At 37.0% G+C, this 6,000-nt stretch overlaps 1 protein-coding gene across 1 annotated transcript in view; it reads right to left on the minus strand.

Annotated features, from left to right (window-relative positions):
- The window catches only part of COL19A1 (collagen, type XIX, alpha 1), a 350,354-nt gene that overhangs the window by 313,991 nt on the left and 30,363 nt on the right, over positions 1-6,000 (minus strand). The gene's annotated exons all lie outside the window — the stretch shown is intronic.

Genomic DNA, 6,000 nt, shown 5'->3' on the forward strand with positions numbered 1-6,000 from the left:
TTAAATTTCTGTAAAATGAGGATAAGAACATTACCCACCTCGGTGTTTTTGTGAGGGTTACCTGTGGTTTTTTATGTAGAGTGCTAAGAACACTGCTTGGCTCACAGTGAATACATGTTAGTGTTAGCCATTATTATTATAACTATTATTTCAACACTTTATGTATCCTTGACTTTTGGAAATAAGCTAGTTTTAACATCATTAAACTTTCGTATTCAAAGTAAAACAGTAAAACAAGTGAACTACTAGTATATTTTATCACAACTTTAATTCAAGTTTTGGTGTTGGGTGATATTAAACTTTAAAAACTAAAGGGAACATACATGGAAGTTATTAAAATAAAATTTAAAAAGCAAAGATCTCTACCATACAAAAGTGGCCTATAATTTAAAAAAAAGAAATAAAATAATTGAGAGAGTTTACTTATGTGCTATGGCATTTAGTGATATTCAAAGAAATAAAAGATAGTCCCAACTCAGTGAATGTACACGTTTAATACTACCACTACACACTGATACAGTAATGGATATGCACATACCAGTTTTTCAACATCTTAGGATATGTTTAAATTGAATCAGGCTAATTCAGTTAATTCAGACAAAATTACAGCCAATTTTTGAATTATGCCAAGATAACTGTACAACTGGACAGTTAAGACCATTAGTTTAACGTTTTAAACTAAATTGATTAAATATTTTGGCATCATTTAATCACAACTTTAATTCTCTATGTCTAAAATTGATGTTTGGGTTTAATAACTTAGAAGTTTTTAATATAGAGAGGAGATAAACTACTTAAAACCAAATTGAAATTGCCGACTCACCAGTTCCCCCTTCATTTAACAAATATATCACAGACCTCAGGTGCGGTGACAGGGTATCATCTTAATATATTTAACCAGAAAATAAATCAGATTTTAAATAATGCTACCACTTAATCAAATTTTAAAATAAGCAGCAAATATACTACAAAAAACATGTTGAACACAATTTGTAAAGTAAGTGAAATTATAGTACTGAGTACTTATAGATATTACTTAGCTAATATGGAAAATTGCTATCTCAGAGATCTTAATACAATTGCAGACTCTAAATAATAGTAAAATTATTAGAGATTTTGTAAACATTACCAATTAATGATTCGGATTAATAGTCATTTTTATAAAACCCAAACACCTCATCCAAGATCTGAACACTAAAATCTACAAAACATGGCTGACAGAAATTAAAGACCTAAATAACTGAAGGGATAAACAAAATACTTAGAATGCAAGACCTAAAATTGTTAAGATGTTATTTCTCGGTTTTTATCTCTAGATTCAGAGCAATGCCAATTAAAATCCTAACAGTATGGGGGATATGTGTGTGTGTGTGTGTGTGTGTGTGTGTGTCTATGTGTAAAACTGACATGCTGATTCTCAAATTTATATGAAACTATAGAAAAAAAGCTAAAATAGTAAAAGGCAAAATTAAAGGAGAATAAGCTAGAGAGCTTTAAGCAATCAGATATAATTTTTTTTTTTATAATGTGGTGTTGGTACACATACAGAAAAACGCAAACATAACCCAAAACATATGATCTCCTTATTTACCACAGAAAAGCCACTCGATTCAGTGGGAAATGGATGGTTGTTTTGCTAAACGGTGCTGGGTCAATAGAATATCCATGTAGAAAAACACTGAATGTTGAAACTTACTTCACACCATGCACAAAAACTAACTAAAGATAATCATAGAAATAAATATGAAAGGTAAAACAGTAAAGCATCTACAAGACAACAAAGTCTTCATGAACTTGGGATAGCAAAGATGTCTTAAAAAGAACACAGAAACCATTAATCACAAAAGAAAAGACTGCTAAGTTGAACTTCATTAAAATTAAAATCTTTACTCAAAAGACAACACTAAAAGAGTAAAAAGTCAAGCCATAAATTAGGAGAAAGTACCTCCAGTCCAAATATGCAATAAAGTATCATTTCTAGAATATACAGTGAACTCTCACAAATCAATAACAAAAAAAGATTGAAAATCTTATTCTAAAAATGTGCAAAAATATTTAAACACTTCAAAAAAGAGAATATCCAAATGTTCAACCCACATATGAGAAGGTGCTCAACATCATTAGTTATCAGGGAAAGCGAAACCACAGTGAGATACCACTAAATGGCTAGTATTAAAGCACTGAGGATGCCAAGTGTTGATGAGGATATGGAGCAACAAAAACTATTCTACATTGCTTGTAGGAGTGAAAATTAGTACACTTTAGAAAACCGTTTGGCAGTATGTACTAAAGCTAAATATATATGAACTGTATGACCTGAAAATTCAAGGAACCAAGAGAAAGGAGTGCCAAAAAATGAGTGTAAATGGCCCTTTTAGACAAGAATATTAATGGCAGCATTACTCATAATAGTCTAAAACCGGAAACAACCCAATGTTTATCAACAAGAAGGAGCAAGATAATTAAATTGTGGCATATACAATGAAAAACTGTATAGCAATTAAAACGAATAAACTATTGACACATGCAACAACTAGATAAATCTCACAGATATAATATTAAATAGAAAAATATCATTCACCCAAAAAATATTAATGAGACAGTCAAGTGGGAGGGGGTCCCTGGAGAAACTCCAACCAGCCCTTCCACCGAGGTGGAGCCTTGGGAAGTTCACACCCTTTGCAGTGGGGAGGAGCCTGGCCCTTCCTCTTCCTGTGTGGAACCTGGGATTTGAACAGTCTGGAGGGAAGTGCTGTAGCAGGGACTCTGGCCTAGGGAGTCCCTCTTTCCCCCTTTCCTTCCTTTTCACCCAATAAAACCCTGTTTTATTCACCATTCAAATTGTCTGCAAGCCTGAATTTTCGTGGCCGTGGGACAAAGAACACCATCTTTAGCTGCAGTAAGGAAAAGTCCTGCAACATTTTCAGTGTGCAATGTGGGGGCTCAAGAAGTGGTGAGGGAAATGAGAACACAAAACCTCTCACTGTGGCCTCTAAGCCTTTTCATCCTTGGACTTCTGAGCTTATGGGAAACCTCACCACCACCACAGTCGCTCCCTGGGGTTGGGAGAATTTTCATGACCTTTTTCTTCCTTTTTCAGGACAGACTGGTGAGCAGCAGCTCCAAGCTGATCTCCACTCCCTGCGCAGGGCTAGGATGCATGGCTCAAAAGTCCCCCACAACCAGCTGACTGGTCCCAGCGACAGAGTGCTGCCACAGCCTTCCTCTTCCCTGGCTAACAGGTTTAACTCTATTGGACAGTAATTAAGCTTAATCTTTTCTTCCTGGTGGAGGAATCAGTTGCATAAGAATAAGAGGTTCCTCCTCAAGCATTAAAATTTTTTTTTCTTTCCTCCTCTCCACTCCATCAGCAGTTAAGCCTTAAAGATATCCCTTTGCTAGGCCAGATCTCCTAACAATCACTGTTCATTTTTTCTGTAAAGCTTAATTGTGAAAAAGGATTTGTGGGGCTAGTCTTGGGCTGTAGCCAATCTGGTGTGCTTTGCAAGTCTGTATGGTTTGTGCTGCAAGCCTCCATCTTGTTTTACATCCTGAGGGCATGGCCTGTAACTGCTTGGCAAGGCTTTGTTTAGCAATCCTGCCTTAGGGAATAAGTCTCTTTCCGTTTTGATATCTGCATGTTTTCCCATGCCTGTCCTTTAAAAGGCTCCACCCAGCGACTGGGTTTTCTTCTACATGTCTGTGTACTGTATGTAATGTCTTTCAAAAGCTCTCTAACTAATTTGGCCTAAAGAAAGATAAGCGCTTGGATCAAGTATTTTTTAAAGGGAATATAAAATCTGTGGTACCTTTCAGTTCACATGACTTTAATCTTTGAGAAATAAAAGCCTTAAAGATTATTCGTAAACTGCAGATCAGATGCAAGGTTTGCTAAGTGTTTTAAGGTTACAAACTGCTTTTTGGGTTTTGAGAACTATTTGACTTGCTGGCTTGACAATTGGTAAGGCCTGGGGACATATGGAATAACCAGGCCCTTAATTAAGAAAGCAAACTTTGGCTGCAGTTAGCACACAAAGCAACTTACCAAGTTTTATCTTAAAGTTAAAAATGCTAGGAATTACTATTATAACACAGAATTGAAACTACTGTCTATGAAGAGTCAAATTCCATAAAATATTTTCAGAGATTTATTCTGAGTCAAATATGAGTGACTATGGCCTGTGACACAGCCCTCAGGAGGTCCTGACAACATATGCCCAAGGTGGTAGGGTGCAGCTTGGTTTTATATATTTTTAGAGAGGCATCAGACATCAATCAAATACATTTAAGAAATACATTGATATGGTTCAGAAAGGTGGGACAACTTAAAGTGGGGGCAGGGGGGCAATGCTTCCAGACTATAGGTAAATTTAAACATTTTCTGGCTGACAATTAGTTGAGTTTATCTGAAGACCTGAGATCAATGGAAAGGAATGTTCAGGCTAAGATAAAGGACTGTGGAGACCAAGATTTGTTGTGCAGAGGAATCTCTCAGATAGCAGACTTGTAAAATGTTTATGAGACCTAAAAGGGTACCTGACTGTTAGTTGATTATCTCTTGGATCTGGAAACAAAGGAAAGAAAACAAAGGGGAAAGGAGATTTTCTATATTTCTAGAGAATGTGGACTTTTTTTTTTTTTTTGAGATGGAGTCTCGCTCTGTCACCCAGGCTGGAGTGCAATGGTGCAATCTTGGCTCACTGCAAGCTCCGCCTCCCAGGTTCACACCATTCTCCTGCCACGCCCAGCTGACTTTTTGTATTTTTAGTAGAGATGGAGTTTCACCGTGTTATCTAGGATGGTCTTGATCTCCTGACCTCGTGATCCACCCGCCTTGGCCTTCCAAAGTGCTGGGATTACGGGCGTGAGCCACCGTGCCCAGCCAGAATGTGGACTTTTCCCAGAAGAGATTTTGCAGGACAATTTTAAGGTATGGCAAGGACTTGGGGTAAAACATTGTGATTTTCTTCCTTGTTATGCCAGAGTCAAATTGGAAAGTAAGTCACAATATACAGGGTTAAATACAACCCATCCGATGAGAAATTATGGTTTGTAGGGCATGACTCCCCAGACCCCTTAGAAAGGAATTTGGGCAAGATAAAAATCAGAGCTTAGTCCTCAGTTGCTATTTTAAGTTACTGTAAACCATAAGGGAGATAACCAAACTTTTTTGTCAGTTGTGTTTCTAACTGTAACTACCCTGGACATTTTGCTATTCACAGACAATTGTTGTCTTGTTTTAATCCTTTTCAAAAGATGGTTTCTAATAAGCTATAGAACTGTAAAAGGTGCTGTGAAATATAGGCTTATGATAATTTTGGAAACTGTAACATTGTAATAAAGGAAAACAGTACAGGACTCAGGAAGAGCTGAAACTTCACAAATATCAAGCAAAACAAGAGTTAACTAAATGGACTGAGCTCAGAAAGCTGAAGCAACTTTTTTGACTTTTGGTTGGAATATTGCTGATCCTTGCTTGGGTTTTCATAGTCAAGGAAACTTATTTTGAACTATTTACAACCTTTAACAATTGAGTAAGGGATACTTCTATAAACAAACTTTGGAACATGTTTTTTTTCTCTCTGCCTGGTTCCTCCAGAATTTGGAAACTCTCTGTGAGTATTCTCAACTTATGGCAATATAGCCATTTGCATCAGTGGAATAAGAATCCATTTTTCTTTTGCAGCAGGACACAATGGGAGAAAGTGGTTGTTTTACCAAGGCTTTGACTGGAAGGGTACGCTTACCTTTAAGGAGTCAGTCTCAACTTGCAGGGATGATAGAAGTCCAGTTGCCTCATACCCTTGTCTACACAGTTCCTGTACAGGGTTCATGACCTGTGGTCAGTAAAGAATGTCACTATCTAACAGATCTAGGAGCTCCAAGTTTATTATGGGACCTTAAGAGGAGAGGATCACTCAATTCACAGGTATTTGAGGATAATCCCATGGTTGGGCTCAGCTTTAAAAGGTCTTATGTGAGATTCCTTGGGGAACAGAG

Source organism: Mandrillus leucophaeus, unplaced genomic scaffold, assembly GCF_000951045.1.
Source record: "Mandrillus leucophaeus isolate KB7577 unplaced genomic scaffold, Mleu.le_1.0 Scaffold889, whole genome shotgun sequence".
NCBI classification, from domain to species: Eukaryota; Metazoa; Chordata; class Mammalia; order Primates; family Cercopithecidae; genus Mandrillus; species Mandrillus leucophaeus.